Genomic DNA, 25,775 nt, shown 5'->3' on the forward strand with positions numbered 1-25,775 from the left:
CAATAAACAAACTATCATCGGATGTTAACTGGACTCTGAATAATGGAGCATGCGTAGGGGCGTGCTTAGTTGATATTGAAAAAGCGTTTGACGCGGTATGGCTGAATGGTCTAATAGTAAAACTGCATAGAAAAGAATTCCCGTTAGGCATCATTAAACTAGTACACAACATGATTTATGGCAGAAGCTTCCAGATCAGCATGCACAAAGAAACATCATCGAAAACATTCTGCATTGTAAATGGGTTACAACAAGGAACAATCAACTCACCGATACTTTTTAATATATACACTAGCGACACACTAAATTTATTTGGACCAGACAACACAGGGTGCTCCATGATAGCATTCGCAGACGATCTGATAATATACAGGGCAGATAAAACACCATCAAGAATTCAACAAACGTTGCAGGAAGCAGTACGTAAAATATTCGAATATTACAAAGCCTGGAAGCTACAAGTGAACACCAGCAAATGCGAAACAATACTCTTTAGACCCTCCTGCAGAAGAGCATCGCCCGCTATTGTAAGCCAATATAAACATTTTTCCATAGCAGGGGACTCGAAAAGTGGGGTAAAAATTAAGCACAAGAACGAAGTAAAATATTTAGGTATATTGCTAGATAACAGGTTCCATATGAACAAACATGTAGAGTCCCAATTGCAAAAAGCTAAAAACACATTCGTAGCGAATGCAAAATTATTCTTCTCCCAAAATCTGAACAAAAAAGTTAAACTAATATGCTATCAGTTACTAATAAGACCCATAATTACCTATGGGTGCGAGATATGGTACAATATCGGAGCCTCGATAATGGAAAAACTCAGAAAATTAGAAAGGATATGTTTAAGAGCATGTCTAAGCTTCTATAGATCAGCTAGCTCAAACTACAAAAAATATATAAGCAATGCAAAAATTTACAACGCAGCCGAAATAAATCGAATCGACAATTTTATCACAAAAATTATTAGAAATTATTTTGCAACAGCAGTCACAATCAAAGACAATAGTATGATTTTCCCAATCCCGCATCCGGACGACAATTACATTAAAAAAACAATTAACACAGGATATATACCGCCGGAAGCATTCATGTTTCTGGAGAGAAAAGGCTACATACAAAACGAAGAAGCAATACCGATATTGTACCACATCCCGCGCCATAAAAGCAATAAAGCTATGAAACTAGCTCCAGAATCGATTGCAGACAAAACGTACAAAGCACTACTCAAATATAATACAGCGATTCCGCGAAGAGACTATATAGAATATAAGAAAAGGGACCACAAAAAGTTTTGGTGGCTGGAAACCACTTAAATTAAGTTAAATTCCGAGTATTACAATCAGAACCAAGTGCCTTCAAATGTGCATTACTAGAATAGAAATATAAAACGCAATATAGGATAATAGGATTAAAAAGAGAAATAGACCCTTATACTTTTATTTGTTCATACTTGTACCTGTGTAATATATATTTTTAAAATTGTTGTCTTAGATACATAGTGTCGCAGTAAAATATGAAAAAGCGGAACATTATATAAGAAATAACTACAAACAGATAACAGAATAAGAAAGAAAAGAAATGACGAATTAGTACTAGCATTAGCAGTAATATAAATCATAAAGTTCCTATGGCGCCCTCATCTCCTTCTCTCACTGTTGTAAATATGTTCTTCACTATTCTATTCATTCCTTTATTTAATTCTCTCTATATGTTCATACTTAGTTTTAAGAGCATAATTGTGATGTTAACTCCCATTTTTGATGGCTATTTTTAAGGAGTAGTACCTAAAACAAGATACGCTTATTAAATAAAGTAATTATAGACAAGATAGATACAACGTGCAAAATTAGAATATATTGATCGTGATAACAGATGCAAAGGTAAAAGACTGAAAATAGTACAAATAAGTCTAAAGTGTAAATAAAAAGAACAAATACTTTTTGTTTATTTAGAGTAAGTACCATTCTAAAACATGTTATTAGCCATAAATAAACATATTAAAAAACAAAACAAACGCATAACTCACCGGTTCTCGTCCGATCACCGAAGTTAAGATGTGTTGGGCGTGGATAGTACTTAGATGGGTGACCGCTTGGGAACTCCACGTGTTGTTGGCTACACCTTTTTTTTCTTGCCTCTTATTACCTTTTTGTCCGTTCTGAGAATTATTTTCTCTGCGTTTTCCTCTGTTTTCGGTATCGAAGGGCGAAAAGCTGTTAGAAGCGTTCGCTGCGTCCACGACAAAGAGGCACGCCAGCATTGGCGCACTAATTTTATTTCATCGCTTCGTCTTGTACCTGACTGAAAAGGATTCGCGTCCTGCCGTGATCCACTCGAAACCAGGAGAACGTCACAAGTGCGCGCAACAAGGAGACAACGCACCACAAACAACACGTTGGCAGCTTTACATAACAAAAGCAACATCTGTAGCTTCACCTTCGTCAACGATCATACCACGCAGTCCGGTCCCAACCCTCGTAGGGTACGGACATCCCTTGCGAGCGACTGAAAAAACTACCTGCGACCAAGTGCCTTAGACCGCACGGAAAACCACGCCGCGAACGCACGCGAAACAACGAACCCGCAACATTCGTGTCAACTTAGTATCAATCAAGTGATATCAGTGTCAGTGTCAGTGTCACATAAACGTGACCAAATATACTTCTCAAACCCAAGATGCGGGACTCCAGGTCCTGGACCCATTAACCACGAGGAGGTCGACCGCCGCAACTAAAACCAAAATACACATTATACCACCGAGTCAAGCAAAGGAAATTATGAAGCAGGTGAAGCAAGCCTCCCTAAACCCAAAAACACGCCCCAAAAAACAAACAAGGCCAGATACCGAATCCGAAATGGATACAGACTCTGAAGTGGCAAACGTGCCGACATCGAACTCCTTCGCGTTGCTGTCAAACGCGCCAGAGTCCCCGCCTGAACCTCCAACGAAGGAGAAAACCCCGCCTATAGTTCTAAACGGAACCCCAGCGGATATCAACGTATTTATCAGTGAACTATCTAAAATAACTAAGAAATTTCAACTGAAGTACACTGGAAGAACCACCCAGATACACACCACTACCCCAAAGGACCACCAACAAGTTGCAGCAATGCTAAAGCAGAAAAATATTGAATTCCATACATACGGGCTCAAATCTGAGCTCAAGAGGAAGTATGTAATCAGAGGCCTCCCGTCCACCTTCCAACCATGCGATATCCAAAAGGACATCGAAAGCCAACTCGGCAAACCCATCACCATCCACCAGATGACGAAAACACTGGAGGATGGCACTAAAAAACCGCTCCCACTCTTCATACTACTCACCCCATCAGAGATAACACTAAACCACCTAAGGACTGTAAGCTCAGTCCTTTACCATAAGTGTACATACGAAAAGTATCTACAAAGAGCATCTATCACGCAATGCTACAGATGCCAGCATTTTGGACACTCCAGCGCGCACTGCAATCTAAAACAAAGGTGCGTCAGATGCGGTAAGGACCATGACGCAAAGCAATGCGACCGCACAAGCACCCAAATTAGATGCGCAAACTGTAACCAGCAACACGTTGCCAGCTACAGGCAATGCCCAGCGAGGCAAAATTACGCAGAAAAAAAATCCAGCAGACCCACGGGCCCGCACAACCCGGCAATCGCCCATCCTCTTCAACAATATAGAAGAAGGACGGACAACTTCTCCTACGCGGAAGCAGCTAGGAACCAGATGCGCACCGCGCACCAACCAGTCAACCCTCCGCCTGCCGTAAACCCTCCGAAACCAACCAGGCAAGACCCCCCGCGACCTCCGCCTGGACACCCATCGGAGCTCCAAGGACTATTCGAGGAACTAAACAGCTTGAACATCACCCAACTCATTTCGCAAATCAAAGCATTCATCAGCGAGTACAAGCAAGCCAGCTCAGGTATAGATAAAGCAAAGGCCATTCTGAAATACAGCCACATTTTCGAACAGAACGATCCCTAAACGAACCCAACCCCTACACTAATGATTTACAACCTACAAGGCATCCGCAAACATGCACTCGAGCTCCAACACATACTACATACAAACGACACTGACCTGGCAGTTATAACCGAAACCTTACTCTACCCATCCTCAAAACTAACCATTAAAGGATACAATATAATCAGATTCGATCGCCCTACACATGGCAGGGGCGTTGCACTTTTAATAAAAAAACAAATCTCACACCTACAATCCACCCCCCCACCCACCAAAAACAAATCAATAGAAACAGTATCGGCCAAAATTAAAATCAACAATCGCACAATCACACTAATAGGCATTTACAACCCCCCGACCTCCCACCTCACCACACAAGACCTCCGAACGCTACTGGGAAATACCCCTACCATCCTGGCAGGTGACTTCAATGCCAGACATCAACTCTGGCACTGTAAGACTAAAAATCGCAATGGTTCAGCCATCTGCGATCTCATCACAAATCACCCAATCACCATCTCCGCCCCCACCCACCCCACTTACATCCCCTCCACCCCAAATCGCTCCCCAAGCACCATAGACTTCATCATAACAAATAAAAAGCACATAGTAACAAACCCTCGCACCATCACCGCTGGCCCCTCCGACCACGTACCTGTCATATACGACCTACCGGCCATCCCTCCCCCCCTCACTGTCGCACTCACCAGGCCAGACTATAGCCGCGTAAAATGGTCAGAATACAAAACATTCATAAACGAAGCCATTCCAAACGCCAAACCCATACTCCACTGTCCTGAAGATATTGAGCAGGAAGCATCCCGCTTTACCAATATCATCTCCGAAGCCGCAAAACACACAATCCCGCACAAACAGATCCGAATACACCAACCAAAACTGCCGGCTTACATCATCGACTTAATCAGGAGGAAGAATCGGTTAAGGGCACTCTGGCAAACCCACAGAACCAAAGGACTCAAAACAATTCTAAACCGGTACAGCAAAAAAGTAACGCATCTCCTCACCACCTGGCGTAATACTAACTGGAATAGTAAACTAAAAACATTAAACCTAAGCGACAATAGTTTCTGGAAAGTGACCAAATTCTTCAACATGACCAACCATAAAACAGTCGCACCGCTCACTACCACCAACCCCCCAGCATACACAGACCTAGAAAAAGCAGACACCTTGGCAGCGCACTACCACAACATACACCTCAATACCCTCAAAAATGGAAATCGCTCATTCACACAACAAATAAACGCAGCCGTTAAAAAAACACTTGGAAAACAAACTCCCGCCGTCGAAACTCCTCAAATCAAGCTCTCATCCCCTAAAGAAATCTCCGCCATCATTAGAAAACTGAAAAACAATAAAGCACCTGGACAAGATAACATACATAACATCCTCATCAAAAATCTACCAAAAAAAGCAATAGTACGCTTAAACTACCTAATTAATGCCATCTTCACGCACTCCTATTTCCCTACCCTCTGGAAACTAGCCACAGTCATCCCCATCCCTAAACCAAACAAAAACCCTTCGCAACCCTCCAGTTACCGCCCAATCAGCCTCCTCCCCTGCCTCTCAAAAATCGCCGAAAGAATCATCCTCAACCGTCTCACTCCCATCCTAGAAAGCAACAATATAATCCCGTCAACCCAATTCGGATTTCGCCAAAAACATTCTACAATCCATCAGCTCGCAAGGGTCGTAAACGACCTCAAGACCCACATGGCAAAAAAAGAAACCGTGGCTCTCATCCTCCTCGACACCGAAAAAGCCTTCGACTCCGTATGGATCGAAGGACTGACACACCACCTCCTAACATACAACATCCCCTTACAAATAGTTAAACTTGTTCACTCCTTTCTCACCAATCGCCAAATTAAAGTCAAAGTCAACCAATCCACTTCAACCACACACCTTATACCCGCCGGTGTCCCACAGGGCTCCGTCCTTTCACCGACACTCTTCAACATATTCATAGCACACGCATTCACCAACCTGCCCAAAGAAGTACGCATCGCAGGATTCGCAGACGACATCGCGTTATACACAGCCAGCACATCCCCTAAAAAAGCCATCAACCGCATCCAAAACGCAGCCCACCTCATCATCAGCCGAACGACCAAATGGAAACTAAAAACAAACACCGAAAAAACTGAAGCCATCCTCATCACACACAAGAAGAAAATCCCACAAACAATAAAAATACACAACACCCCGATAGACATACAAAAAACGGTCAAATACCTGGGAATCTTGATAGACTCCAGACTAACCTGGGCAAAGCACATCTCCGCATCCACCAACAAAGCAAATAGCATCCTAGCCCGATACTTTAATCTCCTAAAATCGTCCTCTCTCTCAATAAATCTGAAACTCCTCCTATACAAAACCCTCATACGCCCGATACTCACATACGCTAGCCCAATATGGCACACAGCAGCACCCACCCACACACAAAAACTACAAGTCACACAAAACAAATGCCTGCGAGTAGCTGCCAACATCCCAAGACGCACACGCATCTCCGTTATACACAGCCTCCTAAACATACCCACACTCCAGGACCATATAATGAAAATAGTCACCACCTTTAACACAAGGCTCCCAATCCACCCAAACCCACACATGAAAAACATACAAACCAACCGCAAACCCACATGGGGCCGCCCCCACAGATCACCTACACACGCTTAACCCACAAGCTGGCTTGCTTGTTCCCAAACACTCACCAAGCAGCCGATAACAATGTAAATAGTATAAATAAGTAACAATGTAAAAATGTAAATATGTACCAAAAACAACCGTAATTATAAATACTAACCCACTAACCTAAAATAAGGGATCCAACTAACCAACCGTAACTAACGTACCCCCACCCCTCCTCACCCCCCATAGTAAATAAGACCAACCCTACCTCCCATGTATATAGGTTTTGTCACAATTTTCCCTAACCACCTACCTTAAACCACACCAATCAAAACAAGCATCGAAAGTTAACCCATGCATAAAGTAAAGCGTCAGATGTCCCCGGACAGGAAACGCAATTGTAAACACCAGATACATGGTAAAATATTGTATACTACATGTAACAATATCTAAGTTAATAAAGACATTTAAATGGTAAAATCGTAAATGGATCATACCACGCATAACTCACCGGTTCTCGTCCGATCACCGAAGTTAAGATGCGTTGGGCGTGGATAGTACTTAGATGGGTGACCGCTTGGGAACTCCACGTGTTGTTGACTCACACCTTTTTTTTCTTGCCTCTTATTACCTTTTTGTCCGTTCTGAGAATTATTTTCTCTGCGATTTCCTTTGTTTTCGGAATCGAAGGGCGAAAAGGGGTTAGCAGCGTTCGCCGCGTTCACGACAAAGAGGCACGCCAGCATTGGCGCACTAATTTTATTTCATCGCTTCGTCTTGTACCCGACTGAAAAAGATTCGCGTCCTGCCGTGATCCACTCGAAACCAGGAGAACATCACAAGTGCGCGCAACGAGGAGACAACGCACCACAAACAACACGTTGGCAGCTTTACATAACAAAAGCAACATCTGTTGCTTCACCTTCGTCAACGATCATGCCACGCATAACTCACCGGTTCTCGTCCGATCACCGAAGTTAAGATGCGTTGGGCGTGGATAGTACTTAGATGGGTGACCGCTTGGGAACTCCACGTGTTGTTGGGTTACATCTTTTTTTTTCTTGCCTCTTATTACATTTTTGTCCGTTCTGAGAATTATTTTCTCTGCGATTTCCTCTGTTTTCGGTATCGAAGGGCGAAAAGGTGTTAGAAGCGTTCGCTGCGTCCACGACAAAGAGACACGCCAGCATTGGCGCACTAATTTTATTTCATCGCTTCGTCTTGTACCTGACTGAAAAGGATTCGCGTCCTGCCGTGATCCACTCGAAACCAGGAGAACGTCACAAGTGCGCGCAACAAGGAGACAACGCACCACAAACAACACGTTGGCAGCTTTACATAACAAAAGCAACATCTGTTGCTTCACCTTCGTCAACGATCATGCCACGCATAACTCACCGGTTCTCGTCCGATCACCGAAGTTAAGATGCGTTGGGCGTGGATAGTACTTAGATGGGTGACCGCTTGGGAACTCCACGTGTTGTTGGGTTACATCTTTTTTTTTCTTGCCTCTTATTACATTTTTGTCCGTTCTGAGAATTATTTTCTCTGCGATTTCCTCTGTTTTCGGTATCGAAGGGCGAAAAGGTGTTAGAAGCGTTCGCTGCGTCCACGACAAAGAGACACGCCAGCATTGGCGCACTAATTTTATTTCATCGCTTCGTCTTGTACCTGACTGAAAAGGATTCGCGTCCTGCCGTGATCCACTCGAAACCAGGAGAACGTCACAAGTGCGCGCAACAAGGAGACAACGCACCACAAACAACACGTTGGCAGCTTTACATAACAAAAGCAACATCTGTTGCTTCACCTTCGTCAACGATCATACCACGCATAACTCACCGGTTCTCGTCCGATCACCGAAGTTAAGATGCGTTGGGCGTGGATAGTACTTAGATGGGTGACCGCTTGGGAACTCCACGTGTTGTTGGCTTACATCTTTTTTTTTCTTGCCTCTTATTACATTTTTGTCCGTTCTGAGAATTATTTTCTCTGCGATTTCCTCTGTTTTCGGTATCGAAGGGCGAAAAGGTGTTAGAAGCGTTCGCTGCGTCCACGACAAAGAGACACGCCAGCATTGGCGCACTAATTTTATTTCATCGCTTCGTCTTGTACCCGACTGAAAAAGATTCGCGTCCTGCCGTGATCCACTCGAAACCAGGAGAACGTCACAAGTGCGCGCAACAAGGAGACAACGCACCACAAACAACACGTTGGCAGCTTTACATAACAAAAGCAACATCTGTTGCTTCACCTTCGTCAACGATCATACCACGCATAACTCACCGGTTCTCGTCCGATCACCGAAGTTAAGAGATGCGTTGGGCGTGGATAGTACTTAGATGGGTGACCGCTTGGGAACTCCACGTGTTGTTGGCTTACATCTTTTTTTTTCTTGCCTCTTATTACATTTTTGTCCGTTCTGAGAATTATTTTCTCTGCGATTTCCTCTGTTTTCGGTATCGAAGGGCGAAAAGGTGTTAGAAGCGTTCGCTGCGTCCACGACAAAGAGACACGCCAGCATTGGCGCACTAATTTTATTTCATCGCTTCGTCTTGTACCCGACTGAAAAAGATTCGCGTCCTGCCGTGATCCACTCGAAACCAGGAGAACGTCACAAGTGCGCGCAACAAGGAGACAACGCACCACAAACAACACGTTGGCAGCTTTACATAACAAAAGCAACATCTGTTGCTTCACCTTCGTCAACGATCATACCACGCATAACTCACCGGTTCTCGTCCGATCACCGAAGTTAAGATGCGTTGGGCGTGGATAGTACTTAGATGGGTGACCGCTTGGGAACTCCACGTGTTGTTGGCTTACATCTTTTTTTTTCTTGCCTCTTATTACATTTTTGTCCGTTCTGAGAATTATTTTCTCTGCGATTTCCTCTGTTTTCGGTATCGAAGGGCGAAAAGGTGTTAGAAGCGTTCGCTGCGTCCACGACAAAGAGACACGCCAGCATTGGCGCACTAATTTTATTTCATCGCTTCGTCTTGTACCCGACTGAAAAAGATTCGCGTCCTGCCGTGATCCACTCGAAACCAGGAGAACGTCACAAGTGCGCGCAACAAGGAGACAACGCACCACAAACAACACGTTGGCAGCTTTACATAACAAAAGCAACATCTGTTGCTTCACCTTCGTCAACGATCATACCACGCATAACTCACCGGTTCTCGTCCGATCACCGAAGTTAAGATGCGTTGGGCGTGGATAGTACTTAGATGGGTGACCGCTTGGGAACTCCACGTGTTGTTGGCTTACATCTTTTTTTTTCTTGCCTCTTATTACATTTTTGTCCGTTCTGAGAATTATTTTCTCTGCGATTTCCTCTGTTTTCGGTATCGAAGGGCGAAAAGGTGTTAGAAGCGTTCGCTGCGTCCACGACAAAGAGACACGCCAGCATTGGCGCACTAATTTTATTTCATCGCTTCGTCTTGTACCCGACTGAAAAAGATTCGCGTCCTGCCGTGATCCACTCGAAACCAGGAGAACGTCACAAGTGCGCGCAACAAGGAGACAACGCACCACAAACAACACGTTGGCAGCTTTACATAACAAAAGCAACATCTGTTGCTTCACCTTCGTCAACGATCATACCACGCATAACTCACCGGTTCTCGTCCGATCACCGAAGTTAAGATGCGTTGGGCGTGGATAGTACTTAGATGGGTGACCGCTTGGGAACTCCACGTGTTGTTGGCTTACATCTTTTTTTTTCTTGCCTCTTATTACATTTTTGTCCGTTCTGAGAATTATTTTCTCTGCGATTTCCTCTGTTTTCGGTATCGAAGGGCGAAAAGGTGTTAGAAGCGTTCGCTGCGTCCACGACAAAGAGACACGCCAGCATTGGCGCACTAATTTTATTTCATCGCTTCGTCTTGTACCCGACTGAAAAAGATTCGCGTCCTGCCGTGATCCACTCGAAACCAGGAGAACGTCACAAGTGCGCGCAACAAGGAGACAACGCACCACAAACAACACGTTGGCAGCTTTACATAACAAAAGCAACATCTGTTGCTTCACCTTCGTCAACGATCATACCACGCATAACTCACCGGTTCTCGTCCGATCACCGAAGTTAAGATGCGTTGGGCGTGGATAGTACTTAGATGGGTGACCGCTTGGGAACTCCACGTGTTGTTGGCTTACATCTTTTTTTTTCTTGCCTCTTATTACATTTTTGTCCGTTCTGAGAATTATTTTCTCTGCGATTTCCTCTGTTTTCGGTATCGAAGGGCGAAAAGGTGTTAGAAGCGTTCGCTGCGTCCACGACAAAGAGACACGCCAGCATTGGCGCACTAATTTTATTTCATCGCTTCGTCTTGTACCCGACTGAAAAAGATTCGCGTCCTGCCGTGATCCACTCGAAACCAGGAGAACGTCACAAGTGCGCGCAACAAGGAGACAACGCACCACAAACAACACGTTGGCAGCTTTACATAACAAAAGCAACATCTGTTGCTTCACCTTCGTCAACGATCATACCACGCATAACTCACCGGTTCTCGTCCGATCACCGAAGTTAAGATGCGTTGGGCGTGGATAGTACTTAGATGGGTGACCGCTTGGGAACTCCACGTGTTGTTGGCTTACATCTTTTTTTTTCTTGCCTCTTATTACATTTTTGTCCGTTCTGAGAATTATTTTCTCTGCGATTTCCTCTGTTTTCGGTATCGAAGGGCGAAAAGGTGTTAGAAGCGTTCGCTGCGTCCACGACAAAGAGACACGCCAGCATTGGCGCACTAATTTTATTTCATCGCTTCGTCTTGTACCCGACTGAAAAAGATTCGCGTCCTGCCGTGATCCACTCGAAACCAGGAGAACGTCACAAGTGCGCGCAACAAGGAGACAACGCACCACAAACAACACGTTGGCAGCTTTACATAACAAAAGCAACATCTGTTGCTTCACCTTCGTCAACGATCATACCACGCATAACTCACCGGTTCTCGTCCGATCACCGAAGTTAAGATGCGTTGGGCGTGGATAGTACTTAGATGGGTGACCGCTTGGGAACTCCACGTGTTGTTGGCTTACATCTTTTTTTTTCTTGCCTCTTATTACATTTTTGTCCGTTCTGAGAATTATTTTCTCTGCGATTTCCTCTGTTTTCGGTATCGAAGGGCGAAAAGGTGTTAGAAGCGTTCGCTGCGTCCACGACAAAGAGACACGCCAGCATTGGCGCACTAATTTTATTTCATCGCTTCGTCTTGTACCCGACTGAAAAAGATTCGCGTCCTGCCGTGATCCACTCGAAACCAGGAGAACGTCACAAGTGCGCGCAACAAGGAGACAACGCACCACAAACAACACGTTGGCAGCTTTACATAACAAAAGCAACATCTGTTGCTTCACCTTCGTCAACGATCATACCACGCATAACTCACCGGTTCTCGTCCGATCACCGAAGTTAAGAGATGCGTTGGGCGTGGATAGTACTTAGATGGGTGACCGCTTGGGAACTCCACGTGTTGTTGGCTTACATCTTTTTTTTTCTTGCCTCTTATTACATTTTTGTCCGTTCTGAGAATTATTTTCTCTGCGATTTCCTCTGTTTTCGGTATCGAAGGGCGAAAAGGTGTTAGAAGCGTTCGCTGCGTCCACGACAAAGAGACACGCCAGCATTGGCGCACTAATTTTATTTCATCGCTTCGTCTTGTACCCGACTGAAAAAGATTCGCGTCCTGCCGTGATCCACTCGAAACCAGGAGAACGTCACAAGTGCGCGCAACAAGGAGACAACGCACCACAAACAACACGTTGGCAGCTTTACATAACAAAAGCAACATCTGTTGCTTTTGTCAACGATCATACCACGCATAACTCACCGGTTCTCGTCCGATCACCGAAGTTAAGATGCGTTGGGCGTGGATAGTACTTAGATGGGTGACCGCTTGGGAACTCCACGTGTTGTTGGGTTACATCTTTTTTTTTCTTGCCTCTTATTACATTTTTGTCCGTTCTGAGAATTATTTTCTCTGCGATTTCCTCTGTTTTCGGTATCGAAGGGCGAAAAGGTGTTAGAAGCGTTCGCTGCGTCCACGACAAAGAGACACGCCAGCATTGGCGCACTAATTTTATTTCATCGCTTCGTCTTGTACCTGACTGAAAAGGATTCGCGTCCTGCCGTGATCCACTCGAAACCAGGAGAACGTCACAAGTGCGCGCAACAAGGAGACAACGCACCACAAACAACACGTTGGCAGCTTTACATAACAAAAGCAACATCTGTTGCTTCACCTTCGTCAACGATCATACCACGCATAACTCACCGGTTCTCGTCCGATCACCGAAGTTAAGATGCGTTGGGCGTGGATAGTACTTAGATGGGTGACCGCTTGGGAACTCCACGTGTTGTTGGCTTACATCTTTTTTTTTCTTGCCTCTTATTACATTTTTGTCCGTTCTGAGAATTATTTTCTCTGCGATTTCCTCTGTTTTCGGTATCGAAGGGCGAAAAGGTGTTAGAAGCGTTCGCTGCGTCCACGACAAAGAGACACGCCAGCATTGGCGCACTAATTTTATTTCATCGCTTCGTCTTGTACCCGACTGAAAAAGATTCGCGTCCTGCCGTGATCCACTCGAAACCAGGAGAACGTCACAAGTGCGCGCAACAAGGAGACAACGCACCACAAACAACACGTTGGCAGCTTTACATAACAAAAGCAACATCTGTTGCTTCACCTTCGTCAACGATCATACCACGCATAACTCACCGGTTCTCGTCCGATCACCGAAGTTAAGAGATGCGTTGGGCGTGGATAGTACTTAGATGGGTGACCGCTTGGGAACTCCACGTGTTGTTGGCTTACATCTTTTTTTTTCTTGCCTCTTATTACATTTTTGTCCGTTCTGAGAATTATTTTCTCTGCGATTTCCTCTGTTTTCGGTATCGAAGGGCGAAAAGGTGTTAGAAGCGTTCGCTGCGTCCACGACAAAGAGACACGCCAGCATTGGCGCACTAATTTTATTTCATCGCTTCGTCTTGTACCCGACTGAAAAAGATTCGCGTCCTGCCGTGATCCACTCGAAACCAGGAGAACGTCACAAGTGCGCGCAACAAGGAGACAACGCACCACAAACAACACGTTGGCAGCTTTACATAACAAAAGCAACATCTGTTGCTTCACCTTCGTCAACGATCATACCACGCATAACTCACCGGTTCTCGTCCGATCACCGAAGTTAAGATGCGTTGGGCGTGGATAGTACTTAGATGGGTGACCGCTTGGGAACTCCACGTGTTGTTGGCTTACATCTTTTTTTTTCTTGCCTCTTATTACATTTTTGTCCGTTCTGAGAATTATTTTCTCTGCGATTTCCTCTGTTTTCGGTATCGAAGGGCGAAAAGGTGTTAGAAGCGTTCGCTGCGTCCACGACAAAGAGACACGCCAGCATTGGCGCACTAATTTTATTTCATCGCTTCGTCTTGTACCCGACTGAAAAAGATTCGCGTCCTGCCGTGATCCACTCGAAACCAGGAGAACGTCACAAGTGCGCGCAACAAGGAGACAACGCACCACAAACAACACGTTGGTAGCTTTACATAACAAAAGCAACATCTGTTGCTTCACCTTCGTCAACGATCATGCCACGCATAACTCACCGGTTCTCGTCCGATCACCGAAGTTAAGAGATGCGTTGGGCGTGGATAGTACTTAGATGGGTGACCGCTTGGGAACTCCACGTGTTGTTGGCTTACATCTTTTTTTTTCTTGCCTCTTATTACATTTTTGTCCGTTCTGAGAATTATTTTCTCTGCGATTTCCTCTGTTTTCGGTATCGAAGGGCGAAAAGGTGTTAGAAGCGTTCGCTGCGTCCACGACAAAGAGACACGCCAGCATTGGCGCACTAATTTTATTTCATCGCTTCGTCTTGTACCCGACTGAAAAAGATTCGCGTCCTGCCGTGATCCACTCGAAACCAGGAGAACGTCACAAGTGCGCGCAACAAGGAGACAACGCACCACAAACAACACGTTGGCAGCTTTACATAACAAAAGCAACATCTGTTGCTTCACCTTCGTCAACGATCATACCACGCATAACTCACCGGTTCTCGTCCGATCACCGAAGTTAAGATGCGTTGGGCGTGGATAGTACTTAGATGGGTGACCGCTTGGGAACTCCACGTGTTGTTGGCTTACATCTTTTTTTTTCTTGCCTCTTATTACATTTTTGTCCGTTCTGAGAATTATTTTCTCTGCGATTTCCTCTGTTTTCGGTATCGAAGGGCGAAAAGGTGTTAGAAGCGTTCGCTGCGTCCACGACAAAGAGACACGCCAGCATTGGCGCACTAATTTTATTTCATCGCTTCGTCTTGTACCCGACTGAAAAAGATTCGCGTCCTGCCGTGATCCACTCGAAACCAGGAGAACGTCACAAGTGCGCGCAACAAGGAGACAACGCACCACAAACAACACGTTGGCAGCTTTACATAACAAAAGCAACATCTGTTGCTTCACCTTCGTCAACGATCATACCACGCATAACTCACCGGTTCTCGTCCGATCACCGAAGTTAAGATGCGTTGGGCGTGGATAGTACTTAGATGGGTGACCGCTTGGGAACTCCACGTGTTGTTGGCTTACATCTTTTTTTTTCTTGCCTCTTATTACATTTTTGTCCGTTCTGAGAATTATTTTCTCTGCGATTTCCTCTGTTTTCGGTATCGAAGGGCGAAAAGGTGTTAGAAGCGTTCGCTGCGTCCACGACAAAGAGACACGCCAGCATTGGCGCACTAATTTTATTTCATCGCTTCGTCTTGTACCCGACTGAAAAAGATTCGCGTCCTGCCGTGATCCACTCGAAACCAGGAGAACGTCACAAGTGCGCGCAACAAGGAGACAACGCACCACAAACAACACGTTGGCAGCTTTACATAACAAAAGCAACATCTGTTGCTTCACCTTCGTCAACGATCATACCACGCATAACTCACCGGTTCTCGTCCGATCACCGAAGTTAAGATGCGTTGGGCGTGGATAGTACTTAGATGGGTGACCGCTTGGGAACTCCACGTGTTGTTGGCTTACATCTTTTTTTTTCTTGCCTCTTATTACATTTTTGTCCGTTCTGAGAATTATTTTCTCTGCGATTTCCTCTGTTTTCGGTATCGAAGGGCGAAAAGGTGTTAGAAGCGTTCGCTGCGTCCACGACAAAGAGACACGCCAGCATTGGCGCACTAATTTTATTTCATCGCTTCGTCTTGTACCCGACTGAAAAAGATTCGCGTCCTGCCGTGATCCACTCGAAACCAGGAGAACGTCACAAGTGCGCGCAACAAGGAGACAACGCACCACAAACAACACGTTGGCAGCTTTACATAACAAAAGCAACATCTGTTGCTTCACCTTCGTCAACGATCATACCACGCATAACTCACCGGTTCTCGTCCGATCACCGAAGTTAAGAGATGCGTTGGGCGTGGATAGTACTTAGATGGGTGACCGCTTGGGAACTCCACGTGTTGTTGGCTTACATCTTTTTTTTTCTTGCCTCTTATTACATTTTTGTCCGTTCTGAGAATTATTTTCTCTGCGATTTCCTCTGTTTTCGGTATCGAAGGGCGAAAAGGTGTTAGAAGCGTTCGCTGCGTCCACGACAAAGAGACACGCCAGCATTGGCGCACTAATTTTATTTCATCGCTTCGTCTTGTACCCGACTGAAAAAGATTCGCGTCCTGCCGTGATCCACTCGAAACCAGGAGAACGTCACAAGTGCGCGCAACAAGGAGACAACGCACCACAAACAACACGTTGGCAGCTTTACATAACAAAAGCAACATCTGTTGCTTCACCTTCGTCAACGATCATACCACGCATAACTCACCGGTTCTCGTCCGATCACCGAAGTTAAGAGATGCGTTGGGCGTGGATAGTACTTAGATGGGTGACCGCTTGGGAACTCCACGTGTTGTTGGCTTACATCTTTTTTTTTCTTGCCTCTTATTACATTTTTGTCCGTTCTGAGAATTATTTTCTCTGCGATTTCCTCTGTTTTCGGTATCGAAGGGCGAAAAGGTGTTAGAAGCGTTCGCTGCGTCCACGACAAAGAGACACGCCAGCATTGGCGCACTAATTTTATTTCATCGCTTCGTCTTGTACCCGACTGAAAAAGATTCGCGTCCTGCCGTGATCCACTCGAAACCAGGAGAACGTCACAAGTGCGCGCAACAAGGAGACAACGCACCACAAACAACACGTTGGCAGCTTTACATAACAAAAGCAACATCTGTTGCTTCACCTTCGTCAACGATCATACCACGCATAACTCACCGGTTCTCGTCCGATCACCGAAGTTAAGATGCGTTGGGCGTGGATAGTACTTAGATGGGTGACCGCTTGGGAACTCCACGTGTTGTTGGCTTACATCTTTTTTTTTCTTGCCTCTTATTACATTTTTGTCCGTTCTGAGAATTATTTTCTCTGCGATTTCCTCTGTTTTCGGTATCGAAGGGCGAAAAGGTGTTAGAAGCGTTCGCTGCGTCCACGACAAAGAGACACGCCAGCATTGGCGCACTAATTTTATTTCATCGCTTCGTCTTGTACCCGACTGAAAAAGATTCGCGTCCTGCCGTGATCCACTCGAAACCAGGAGAACGTCACAAGTGCGCGCAACAAGGAGACAACGCACCACAAACAACACGTTGGTAGCTTTACATAACAAAAGCAACATCTGTTGCTTCACCTTCGTCAACGATCATGCCACGCATAACTCACCGGTTCTCGTCCGATCACCGAAGTTAAGAGATGCGTTGGGCGTGGATAGTACTTAGATGGGTGACCGCTTGGGAACTCCACGTGTTGTTGGCTTACATCTTTTTTTTTCTTGCCTCTTATTACATTTTTGTCCGTTCTGAGAATTATTTTCTCTGCGATTTCCTCTGTTTTCGGTATCGAAGGGCGAAAAGGTGTTAGAAGCGTTCGCTGCGTCCACGACAAAGAGACACGCCAGCATTGGCGCACTAATTTTATTTCATCGCTTCGTCTTGTACCCGACTGAAAAAGATTCGCGTCCTGCCGTGATCCACTCGAAACCAGGAGAACGTCACAAGTGCGCGCAACAAGGAGACAACGCACCACAAACAACACGTTGGCAGCTTTACATAACAAAAGCAACATCTGTTGCTTCACCTTCGTCAACGATCATACCACGCATAACTCACCGGTTCTCGTCCGATCACCGAAGTTAAGATGCGTTGGGCGTGGATAGTACTTAGATGGGTGACCGCTTGGGAACTCCACGTGTTGTTGGCTTACATCTTTTTTTTTCTTGCCTCTTATTACATTTTTGTCCGTTCTGAGAATTATTTTCTCTGCGATTTCCTCTGTTTTCGGTATCGAAGGGCGAAAAGGTGTTAGAAGCGTTCGCTGCGTCCACGACAAAGAGACACGCCAGCATTGGCGCACTAATTTTATTTCATCGCTTCGTCTTGTACCCGACTGAAAAAGATTCGCGTCCTGCCGTGATCCACTCGAAACCAGGAGAACGTCACAAGTGCGCGCAACAAGGAGACAACGCACCACAAACAACACGTTGGCAGCTTTACATAACAAAAGCAACATCTGTTGCTTCACCTTCGTCAACGATCATACCACGCATAACTCACCGGTTCTCGTCCGATCACCGAAGTTAAGATGCGTTGGGCGTGGATAGTACTTAGATGGGTGACCGCTTGGGAACTCCACGTGTTGTTGGCTTACATCTTTTTTTTTCTTGCCTCTTATTACATTTTTGTCCGTTCTGAGAATTATTTTCTCTGCGATTTCCTCTGTTTTCGGTATCGAAGGGCGAAAAGGTGTTAGAAGCGTTCGCTGCGTCCACGACAAAGAGACACGCCAGCATTGGCGCACTAATTTTATTTCATCGCTTCGTCTTGTACCCGACTGAAAAAGATTCGCGTCCTGCCGTGATCCACTCGAAACCAGGAGAACGTCACAAGTGCGCGCAACAAGGAGACAACGCACCACAAACAACACGTTGGCAGCTTTACATAACAAAAGCAACATCTGTTGCTTCACCTTCGTCAACGATCATACCACGCATAACTCACCGGTTCTCGTCCGATCACCGAAGTTAAGATGCGTTGGGCGTGGATAGTACTTAGATGGGTGACCGCTTGGGAACTCCACGTGTTGTTGGCTTACATCTTTTTTTTTCTTGCCTCTTATTACATTTTTGTCCGTTCTGAGAATTATTTTCTCTGCGATTTCCTCTGTTTTCGGTATCGAAGGGCGAAAAGGTGTTAGAAGCGTTCGCTGCGTCCACGACAAAGAGACACGCCAGCATTGGCGCACTAATTTTATTTCATCGCTTCGTCTTGTACCTGACTGAAAAGGATTCGCGTCCTGCCGTGATCCACTCGAAACCAGGAGAACGTCACAAGTGCGCGCAACAAGGAGACAACGCACCACAAACAACACGTTGGCAGCTTTACATAACAAAAGCAACATCTGTTGCTTCACCTTCGTCAACGATCATGCCACGCATAACTCACCGGTTCTCGTCCGATCACCGAAGTTAAGATGCGTTGGGCGTGGATAGTACTTAGATGGGTGACCGCTTGGGAACTCCACGTGTTGTTGGGTTACATCTTTTTTTTTCTTGCCTCTTATTACATTTTTGTCCGTTCTGAGAATTATTTTCTCTGCGATTTCCTCTGTTTTCGGTATCGAAGGGCGAAAAGGTGTTAGAAGCGTTCGCTGCGTCCACGACAAAGAGACACGCCAGCATTGGCGCACTAATTTTATTTCATCGCTTCGTCTTGTACCTGACTGAAAAGGATTCGCGTCCTGCCGTGATCCACTCGAAACCAGGAGAACGTCACAAGTGCGCGCAACAAGGAGACAACGCACCACAAACAACACGTTGGCAGCTTTACATAACAAAAGCAACATCTGTTGCTTCACCTTCGTCAACGATCATACCACGCATAACTCACCGGTTCTCGTCCGATCACCGAAGTTAAGATGCGTTGGGCGTGGATAGTACTTAGATGGGTGACCGCTTGGGAACTCCACGTGTTGTTGGCTTACATCTTTTTTTTTCTTGCCTCTTATTACATTTTTGTCCGTTCTGAGAATTATTTTCTCTGCGATTTCCTCTGTTTTCGGTATCGAAGGGCGAAAAGGTGTTAGAAGCGTTCGCTGCGTCCACGACAAAGAGACACGCCAGCATTGGCGCACTAATTTTATTTCATCGCTTCGTCTTGTACCTGACTGAAAAGGATTCGCGTCCTGCCGTGATCCACTCGAAACCTGGAGAACGTCACAAGTGCGCGCAACAAGGAGACAACGCACCACAAACAACACGTTGGCAGCTTTACATAACAAAAGCAACATCTGTTGCTTTTGTCAACGATCATACCACGCATAACTCACCGGTTCTCGTCCGATCACCGAAGTTAAGATGCGTTGGGCGTGGATAGTACTTAGATGGGTGACCGCTTGGGAACTCCACGTGTTGTTGGCTTACATCTTTTTTTTTCTTGCCTCTTATTACATTTTTGTCCGTTCTGAGAATTATTTTCTCTGCGATTTCCTCTGTTTTCGGTATCGAAGGGCGAAAAGGTGTTAGAAGCGTTCGCTGCGTCCACGACAAAGAGACACGCCAGCATTGGCGCACTAATTTTATTTCATCGCTTCGTCTTGTACCTGACTGAAAAGGATTCGCGTCCTGCCGTGATCCACTCGAAACCAGGAGAACGTCACAAGTGCGCGCAACAAGGAGACAACGCACCACAAACAACACGTTGGCAGCTTTACATAACAAAAGCAACATCTGTTGCTTCACCTTCGTCAACGATCATACCACGCATAACTCACCGGTTCTCGTCCGATCACCGAAGTTAAGATGCGTTGGGCGTGGATAGTACTTAGATGGGTGACCGCTTGGGAACTCCACGTGTTGTTGGCTTACATCTTTTTTTTTCTTGCCTCTTATTACATTTTTGTCCGTTCTGAGAATTATTTTCTCTGCGATTTCCTCTGTTTTCGGTATCGAAGGGCGAAAAGGTGTTAGAAGCGTTCGCTGCGTCCACGACAAAGAGACACGCCAGCATTGGCGCACTAATTTTATTTCATCGCTTCGTCTTGTACCTGACTGAAAAGGATTCGCGTCCTGCCGTGATCCACTCGAAACCAGGAGAACGTCACAAGTGCGCGCAACAAGGAGACAACGCACCACAAACAACACGTTGGCAGCTTTACATAACAAAAGCAACATCTGTTGCTTCACCTTCGTCAACGATCATACCACGCATAACTCACCGGTTCTCGTCCGATCACCGAAGTTAAGATGCGTTGGGCGTGGATAGTACTTAGATGGGTGACCGCTTGGGAACTCCACGTGTTGTTGGGTTACATCTTTTTTTTTCTTGCCTCTTATTACATTTTTGTCCGTTCTGAGAATTATTTTCTCTGCGATTTCCTCTGTTTTCGGTATCGAAGGGCGAAAAGGTGTTAGAAGCGTTCGCTGCGTCCACGACAAAGAGACACGCCAGCATTGGCGCACTAATTTTATTTCATCGCTTCGTCTTGTACCTGACTGAAAAGGATTCGCGTCCTGCCGTGATCCACTCGAAACCAGGAGAACGTCACAAGTGCGCGCAACAAGGAGACAACGCACCACAAACAACACGTTGGCAGCTTTACATAACAAAAGCAACATCTGTTGCTTCACCTTCGTCAACGATCATACCACACATAACTCACCGGTTCTCGTCCGATCACCGAAGTTAAGATGCGTTGGGCGTGGATAGTACTTAGATGGGTGACCGCTTGGGAACTCCACGTGTTGTTGGCTTACATCTTTTTTTTTCTTGCCTCTTATTACATTTTTGTCCGTTCTGAGAATTATTTTCTCTGCGATTTCCTCTGTTTTCGGTATCGAAGGGCGAAAAGGTGTTAGAAGCGTTCGCTGCGTCCACGACAAGGAGACACGCCAGCATTGGCGCACTAATTTTATTTCATCGCTTCGTCTTGTACCTGACTGAAAAGGATTCGCGTCCTGCCGTGATCCACTCGAAACCAGGAGAACGTCACAAGTGCGCGCAACAAGGAGACAACGCACCACAAACAACACGTTGGCAGCTTTACATAACAAAAGCAACATCTGTTGCTTTTGTCAACGATCATACCACGCATAACTCACCGGTTCTCGTCCGATCACCGAAGTTAAGATGCGTTGGGCGTGGATAGTACTTAGATGGGTGACCGCTTGGGAACTCCACGTGTTGTTGGCTTACATCTTTTTTTTTCTTGCCTCTTATTACATTTTTGTCCGTTCTGAGAATTATTTTCTCTGCGATTTCCTCTGTTTTCGGTATCGAAGGGCGAAAAGGTGTTAGAAGCGTTCGCTGCGTCCACGACAAAGAGACACGCCAGCATTGGCGCACTAATTTTATTTCATCGCTTCGTCTTGTACCTGACTGAAAAGGATTCGCGTCCTGCCGTGATCCACTCGAAACCAGGAGAACGTCACAAGTGCGCGCAACAAGGAGACAACGCACCACAAACAACACGTTGGCAGCTTTACATAACAAAAGCAACATCTGTTGCTTTTGTCAACGATCATACCACGCATAACTCACCGGTTCTCGTCCGATCACCGAAGTTAAGATGCGTTGGGCGTGGATAGTACTTAGATGGGTGACCGCTTGGGAACTCCACGTGTTGTTGGGTTACATCTTTTTTTTTCTTGCCTCTTATTACATTTTTGTCCGTTCTGAGAATTATTTTCTCTGCGATTTCCTCTGTTTTCGGTATCGAAGGGCGAAAAGGTGTTAGAAGCGTTCGCTGCGTCCACGACAAAGAGACACGCCAGCATTGGCGCACTAATTTTATTTCATCGCTTCGTCTTGTACCCGACTGAAAAAGATTCGCGTCCTGCCGTGATCCACTCGAAACCAGGAGAACGTCACAAGTGCGCGCAACAAGGAGACAACGCACCACAAACAACACGTTGGCAGCTTTACATAACAAAAGCAACATCTGTTGCTTCACCTTCGTCAACGATCATACCACGCATAACTCACCGGTTCTCGTCCGATCACCGAAGTTAAGATGCGTTGGGCGTGGATAGTACTTAGATGGGTGACCGCTTGGGAACTCCACGTGTTGTTGGCTTACATCTTTTTTTTTCTTGCCTCTTATTACATTTTTGTCCGTTCTGAGAATTATTTTCTCTGCGATTTCCTCTGTTTTCGGTATCGAAGGGCGAAAAGGTGTTAGAAGCGTTCGCTGCGTCCACGACAAAGAGACACGCCAGCATTGGCGCACTAATTTTATTTCATCGCTTCGTCTTGTACCTGACTGAAAAGGATTCGCGTCCTGCCGTGATCCACTCGAAACCAGGAGAACGTCACAAGTGCGCGCAACAAGGAGACAACGCACCACAAACAACACGTTGGCAGCTTTACATAACAAAAGCAACATCTGTTGCTTTTGTCAACGATCATACCACGCATAACTCACCGGTTCTCGTCCGATCACCGAAGTTAAGATGCGTTGGGCGTGGATAGTACTTAGATGGGTGACCGCTTGGGAACTCCACGTGTTGTTGGCTTACATCTTTTTTTTTCTTGCCTCTTATTACATTTTTGTCCGTTCTGAGAATTATTTTCTCTGCGATTTCCTCTGTTTTCGGTATCGAAGGGCGAAAAGGTGTTAGAAGCGTTCGCTGCGTCCACGACAAAGAGGCACGCCAGCATTGGCGCACTAATTTTATTTTATCGCTTCGTCTTGTACCTGACTGAAAAGGATTCGCGTTCTGCCGTGATCCACTCGAAACCAGGAGAACGTCACAAGTGCGCGCAACAAGGAGACAACGCACCATAAACAACACGTTGGCAACTTTACATAACAAAAGCAATATCTGTTGCTTCACCTTCGTCAACTATCATACCACACAGCAGTCCGGTCCCAACCCTCGTAGGGTACGGACATCCCTTGCGAGCGACTGAAAAAACTACCTGCGACCAAGTGCCTTAGACCGCACGGAAAACCACGCCGCGAACGCACGCGAAACAACGAACCCGCAACATTCGTGTCAACTTAGTGTCAATCAAGTGATATCAGTGTCAGTGTCAGTGTCACATAAACGTGACCAAATATACTTCTCAAACTCAAGATGCGGGACTCCAGGTCCTGGACCCATTAACCACGAGGAGGTCGACCGCCGCAACTAAAACTAAAATACACATTATACCACCGAGTCAAGCAAAGGAAATCATGAAGCAGGTGAAGCAAGCCTCCCTAAACCCAAAAACATGCCCCAAAAAACAAACAAGGCCAGATACCGAATCCGAAATGGATACAGACTCTGAAGTGGCAAACGTGCCGACATCGAACTCCTTCGCGTTGTTGTCAAACGCGCCAGAGTTCCCGCCTGAACCTCCAACGAAGGAGAGAACCCCGCCTATAGTTCTAAACGGAACCCCAGCGGATATCAACGTATTTATCAGTGAACTAACTAAAATAACCAAGAAGTTTCAACTGAAGTACACTGGAAGAACCACCCAGATACACACCACTACCCCAAAGGGCCACCAACAAGTTGCAGCAATGCTAAAGCAGAAAAATATCGAATTCCATACGTACGGGCTCAAATCTGAGCTCAAGTGGAAGTATGTAATCAGAGGCCTCCCGTCCACCTTCCAACCATGCGATATCCAAAAGGACATCGAAAGCCAACTCGGCAAACCCATCACCATCCACCAGATGACGAAAACACTGGAGGATGGTACTAGAAAACCGCTCCCACTTTTCATACTACTCACCCCATCAGACATAACGCTAAACCACCTAAGGACTGTAAGCTCAGTCCTTTACCATAAGTGTACATACGAAAAGTACATACAAAGAGCATCAATCACACAGTGCTACAGATGCCAACATTTTGGACACTCCAGCGCGCACTGCAACCTAAAACAAAGGTGCGTCAGATGCGCTAAGGACCATGACGCAAAGCAATGCGATCGCGCAAGCACCCAAATTAGGTGCGCAAACTGTAACCAGCAACACGTTACCAGCTACAGGCAATGCCCAGCGAGGCAAAATTATGTAGAAAAAAAATCCAGCAGACCCACGGGCCCGCACAACCCGGCAATCGCCCATCCTCTTCAACAATATAGAAGAAGGACGGACAACTTCTCCTACGCGGAAGCAGCTAGGAACCAGATGCGCACCGCGCACCAACCAGTCAACCCTCCGCCTGCCGTAAACCCTCCGAAACCAACCAGGCAAGACCCCCCGCGACCTCCGCCTGGACACCCATCGGAGCTCCAAGGACTATTCGAGGAACTAAACAGCTTGAACATCACCCAACTTGTTTCGCAAATCAAAGCATTCATCAGCGAGTACAAGCAAGCCAGCTCAGGTATAGATAAAGCAAAGGCCATTCTGAAATACAGCCACATTTTCGAGCAGAACGATCCCTAAACGAACCCAACCCCCTACACTAATGATTTACAACCTACAAGGCATCCGCAAACATGCACTCGAGCTCCAACACACACTACACACAAACGACACTGACCTGGCAGTTATAACCGAAACCTTACTCTACCCATCCTCAAAACTAACCATCAAAGGATACAATATAATCAGATTCGATCGCCCTACACATGGCGGGGGCGTTGCACTCTTAATAAAAAAACAAATCGCACACCTACAATCCACCCCCCCACCCACCAAAAACAAATCAATAGAAACAGTATCGGCCAAAATTAAAATCAACAATCGCACAATCACACTAATAGGCATCTACAACCCCCCGACCTCCCACCTCACCACACAAGACCTCCGAACACTACTGGGAAACACCCCTACCATCCTGGCAGGTGACTTCAATGCCAGACACCAACTCTGGCACTGTAAGACTAAAAATCGCAATGGATCAGCCATCTGCGATCTCATCACAAATCACCCAATCACCATCTCCGCCCCCACCCACCCCACTTACATCCCCTCCACCCCAAATCGCTCCCCAAACACCATAGACTTCATCTTAACAAATAAAAAGCACATAGTAACAAACCCTCGCACCATCACCGCTGGCCCCTCCGATCACGTACCTGTCATATACGACCTACCGGCCATCCCTCCCCCCCTCACTGTCGCACTCACCAGGCCAG

General features: G+C 46.0%; 37 non-coding genes and 1 pseudogene across 37 annotated transcripts; all 38 read left to right on the top strand.

Annotated features, from left to right (window-relative positions):
* The first annotated feature begins 2,003 nt into the window (after positions 1-2,003).
* Positions 2,004-2,123, top strand: LOC143432024 (5S ribosomal RNA; annotated as a pseudogene).
* Positions 2,124-7,114: 4,991 nt separating this feature from the next.
* LOC143431997 (5S ribosomal RNA) lies at positions 7,115-7,234 on the top strand. The gene has a single exon (XR_013102843.1). It is a non-coding gene; the product is annotated as a 5S ribosomal RNA (ribosomal RNA).
* Positions 7,235-7,558: 324 nt separating this feature from the next.
* On the top strand, positions 7,559-7,677 carry LOC143431984 (5S ribosomal RNA). The gene has a single exon (XR_013102830.1). It is a non-coding gene; the product is annotated as a 5S ribosomal RNA (ribosomal RNA).
* Positions 7,678-8,002: 325 nt separating this feature from the next.
* On the top strand, positions 8,003-8,121 carry LOC143431985 (5S ribosomal RNA). The gene has a single exon (XR_013102831.1). It is a non-coding gene; the product is annotated as a 5S ribosomal RNA (ribosomal RNA).
* A 325-nt stretch (positions 8,122-8,446) lies between these two features.
* Positions 8,447-8,565, top strand: LOC143431914 (5S ribosomal RNA). The gene has a single exon (XR_013102762.1). It is a non-coding gene; the product is annotated as a 5S ribosomal RNA (ribosomal RNA).
* Positions 8,566-8,890: 325 nt separating this feature from the next.
* On the top strand, positions 8,891-9,011 carry LOC143431987 (5S ribosomal RNA). The gene has a single exon (XR_013102833.1). It is a non-coding gene; the product is annotated as a 5S ribosomal RNA (ribosomal RNA).
* Positions 9,012-9,336: 325 nt separating this feature from the next.
* On the top strand, positions 9,337-9,455 carry LOC143431915 (5S ribosomal RNA). The gene has a single exon (XR_013102763.1). It is a non-coding gene; the product is annotated as a 5S ribosomal RNA (ribosomal RNA).
* A 325-nt stretch (positions 9,456-9,780) lies between these two features.
* Positions 9,781-9,899, top strand: LOC143431916 (5S ribosomal RNA). Its single transcript, XR_013102764.1, has one exon. It is a non-coding gene; the product is annotated as a 5S ribosomal RNA (ribosomal RNA).
* Positions 9,900-10,224: 325 nt separating this feature from the next.
* Positions 10,225-10,343, top strand: LOC143431917 (5S ribosomal RNA). Its single transcript, XR_013102765.1, has one exon. It is a non-coding gene; the product is annotated as a 5S ribosomal RNA (ribosomal RNA).
* Positions 10,344-10,668: 325 nt separating this feature from the next.
* Positions 10,669-10,787, top strand: LOC143431918 (5S ribosomal RNA). Its single transcript, XR_013102766.1, has one exon. It is a non-coding gene; the product is annotated as a 5S ribosomal RNA (ribosomal RNA).
* Positions 10,788-11,112: 325 nt separating this feature from the next.
* Positions 11,113-11,231, top strand: LOC143431919 (5S ribosomal RNA). Its single transcript, XR_013102767.1, has one exon. It is a non-coding gene; the product is annotated as a 5S ribosomal RNA (ribosomal RNA).
* A 325-nt stretch (positions 11,232-11,556) lies between these two features.
* Positions 11,557-11,675, top strand: LOC143431920 (5S ribosomal RNA). Its single transcript, XR_013102768.1, has one exon. It is a non-coding gene; the product is annotated as a 5S ribosomal RNA (ribosomal RNA).
* A 325-nt stretch (positions 11,676-12,000) lies between these two features.
* On the top strand, positions 12,001-12,121 carry LOC143431988 (5S ribosomal RNA). The gene has a single exon (XR_013102834.1). It is a non-coding gene; the product is annotated as a 5S ribosomal RNA (ribosomal RNA).
* Positions 12,122-12,441: 320 nt separating this feature from the next.
* On the top strand, positions 12,442-12,560 carry LOC143431947 (5S ribosomal RNA). Its single transcript, XR_013102795.1, has one exon. It is a non-coding gene; the product is annotated as a 5S ribosomal RNA (ribosomal RNA).
* Positions 12,561-12,885: 325 nt separating this feature from the next.
* Positions 12,886-13,004, top strand: LOC143431921 (5S ribosomal RNA). The gene has a single exon (XR_013102769.1). It is a non-coding gene; the product is annotated as a 5S ribosomal RNA (ribosomal RNA).
* A 325-nt stretch (positions 13,005-13,329) lies between these two features.
* LOC143431989 (5S ribosomal RNA) lies at positions 13,330-13,450 on the top strand. The gene has a single exon (XR_013102835.1). It is a non-coding gene; the product is annotated as a 5S ribosomal RNA (ribosomal RNA).
* A 325-nt stretch (positions 13,451-13,775) lies between these two features.
* Positions 13,776-13,894, top strand: LOC143431922 (5S ribosomal RNA). Its single transcript, XR_013102770.1, has one exon. It is a non-coding gene; the product is annotated as a 5S ribosomal RNA (ribosomal RNA).
* A 325-nt stretch (positions 13,895-14,219) lies between these two features.
* On the top strand, positions 14,220-14,340 carry LOC143431995 (5S ribosomal RNA). Its single transcript, XR_013102841.1, has one exon. It is a non-coding gene; the product is annotated as a 5S ribosomal RNA (ribosomal RNA).
* Positions 14,341-14,665: 325 nt separating this feature from the next.
* On the top strand, positions 14,666-14,784 carry LOC143431923 (5S ribosomal RNA). Its single transcript, XR_013102771.1, has one exon. It is a non-coding gene; the product is annotated as a 5S ribosomal RNA (ribosomal RNA).
* A 325-nt stretch (positions 14,785-15,109) lies between these two features.
* LOC143431925 (5S ribosomal RNA) lies at positions 15,110-15,228 on the top strand. The gene has a single exon (XR_013102773.1). It is a non-coding gene; the product is annotated as a 5S ribosomal RNA (ribosomal RNA).
* A 325-nt stretch (positions 15,229-15,553) lies between these two features.
* Positions 15,554-15,672, top strand: LOC143431926 (5S ribosomal RNA). Its single transcript, XR_013102774.1, has one exon. It is a non-coding gene; the product is annotated as a 5S ribosomal RNA (ribosomal RNA).
* A 325-nt stretch (positions 15,673-15,997) lies between these two features.
* Positions 15,998-16,118, top strand: LOC143431990 (5S ribosomal RNA). Its single transcript, XR_013102836.1, has one exon. It is a non-coding gene; the product is annotated as a 5S ribosomal RNA (ribosomal RNA).
* A 325-nt stretch (positions 16,119-16,443) lies between these two features.
* Positions 16,444-16,564, top strand: LOC143431991 (5S ribosomal RNA). Its single transcript, XR_013102837.1, has one exon. It is a non-coding gene; the product is annotated as a 5S ribosomal RNA (ribosomal RNA).
* A 325-nt stretch (positions 16,565-16,889) lies between these two features.
* On the top strand, positions 16,890-17,008 carry LOC143431927 (5S ribosomal RNA). The gene has a single exon (XR_013102775.1). It is a non-coding gene; the product is annotated as a 5S ribosomal RNA (ribosomal RNA).
* Positions 17,009-17,333: 325 nt separating this feature from the next.
* LOC143431996 (5S ribosomal RNA) lies at positions 17,334-17,454 on the top strand. Its single transcript, XR_013102842.1, has one exon. It is a non-coding gene; the product is annotated as a 5S ribosomal RNA (ribosomal RNA).
* A 325-nt stretch (positions 17,455-17,779) lies between these two features.
* On the top strand, positions 17,780-17,898 carry LOC143431928 (5S ribosomal RNA). Its single transcript, XR_013102776.1, has one exon. It is a non-coding gene; the product is annotated as a 5S ribosomal RNA (ribosomal RNA).
* A 325-nt stretch (positions 17,899-18,223) lies between these two features.
* On the top strand, positions 18,224-18,342 carry LOC143431929 (5S ribosomal RNA). The gene has a single exon (XR_013102777.1). It is a non-coding gene; the product is annotated as a 5S ribosomal RNA (ribosomal RNA).
* Positions 18,343-18,667: 325 nt separating this feature from the next.
* On the top strand, positions 18,668-18,786 carry LOC143431930 (5S ribosomal RNA). Its single transcript, XR_013102778.1, has one exon. It is a non-coding gene; the product is annotated as a 5S ribosomal RNA (ribosomal RNA).
* A 325-nt stretch (positions 18,787-19,111) lies between these two features.
* Positions 19,112-19,230, top strand: LOC143431986 (5S ribosomal RNA). Its single transcript, XR_013102832.1, has one exon. It is a non-coding gene; the product is annotated as a 5S ribosomal RNA (ribosomal RNA).
* Positions 19,231-19,555: 325 nt separating this feature from the next.
* On the top strand, positions 19,556-19,674 carry LOC143431931 (5S ribosomal RNA). Its single transcript, XR_013102779.1, has one exon. It is a non-coding gene; the product is annotated as a 5S ribosomal RNA (ribosomal RNA).
* A 320-nt stretch (positions 19,675-19,994) lies between these two features.
* On the top strand, positions 19,995-20,113 carry LOC143431932 (5S ribosomal RNA). Its single transcript, XR_013102780.1, has one exon. It is a non-coding gene; the product is annotated as a 5S ribosomal RNA (ribosomal RNA).
* A 325-nt stretch (positions 20,114-20,438) lies between these two features.
* On the top strand, positions 20,439-20,557 carry LOC143431933 (5S ribosomal RNA). The gene has a single exon (XR_013102781.1). It is a non-coding gene; the product is annotated as a 5S ribosomal RNA (ribosomal RNA).
* A 325-nt stretch (positions 20,558-20,882) lies between these two features.
* LOC143431948 (5S ribosomal RNA) lies at positions 20,883-21,001 on the top strand. The gene has a single exon (XR_013102796.1). It is a non-coding gene; the product is annotated as a 5S ribosomal RNA (ribosomal RNA).
* A 325-nt stretch (positions 21,002-21,326) lies between these two features.
* On the top strand, positions 21,327-21,445 carry LOC143431945 (5S ribosomal RNA). Its single transcript, XR_013102793.1, has one exon. It is a non-coding gene; the product is annotated as a 5S ribosomal RNA (ribosomal RNA).
* A 320-nt stretch (positions 21,446-21,765) lies between these two features.
* Positions 21,766-21,884, top strand: LOC143431934 (5S ribosomal RNA). The gene has a single exon (XR_013102782.1). It is a non-coding gene; the product is annotated as a 5S ribosomal RNA (ribosomal RNA).
* A 320-nt stretch (positions 21,885-22,204) lies between these two features.
* On the top strand, positions 22,205-22,323 carry LOC143431949 (5S ribosomal RNA). Its single transcript, XR_013102797.1, has one exon. It is a non-coding gene; the product is annotated as a 5S ribosomal RNA (ribosomal RNA).
* A 325-nt stretch (positions 22,324-22,648) lies between these two features.
* LOC143431936 (5S ribosomal RNA) lies at positions 22,649-22,767 on the top strand. Its single transcript, XR_013102784.1, has one exon. It is a non-coding gene; the product is annotated as a 5S ribosomal RNA (ribosomal RNA).
* Positions 22,768-23,087: 320 nt separating this feature from the next.
* On the top strand, positions 23,088-23,206 carry LOC143431937 (5S ribosomal RNA). The gene has a single exon (XR_013102785.1). It is a non-coding gene; the product is annotated as a 5S ribosomal RNA (ribosomal RNA).
* The last annotated feature ends 2,569 nt before the right edge of the window (positions 23,207-25,775 follow it).

Source organism: Xylocopa sonorina, unplaced genomic scaffold (genome assembly GCF_050948175.1).
Source record: "Xylocopa sonorina isolate GNS202 unplaced genomic scaffold, iyXylSono1_principal scaffold0014, whole genome shotgun sequence".
Classification (NCBI taxonomy): domain Eukaryota; kingdom Metazoa; phylum Arthropoda; class Insecta; order Hymenoptera; family Apidae; genus Xylocopa; species Xylocopa sonorina.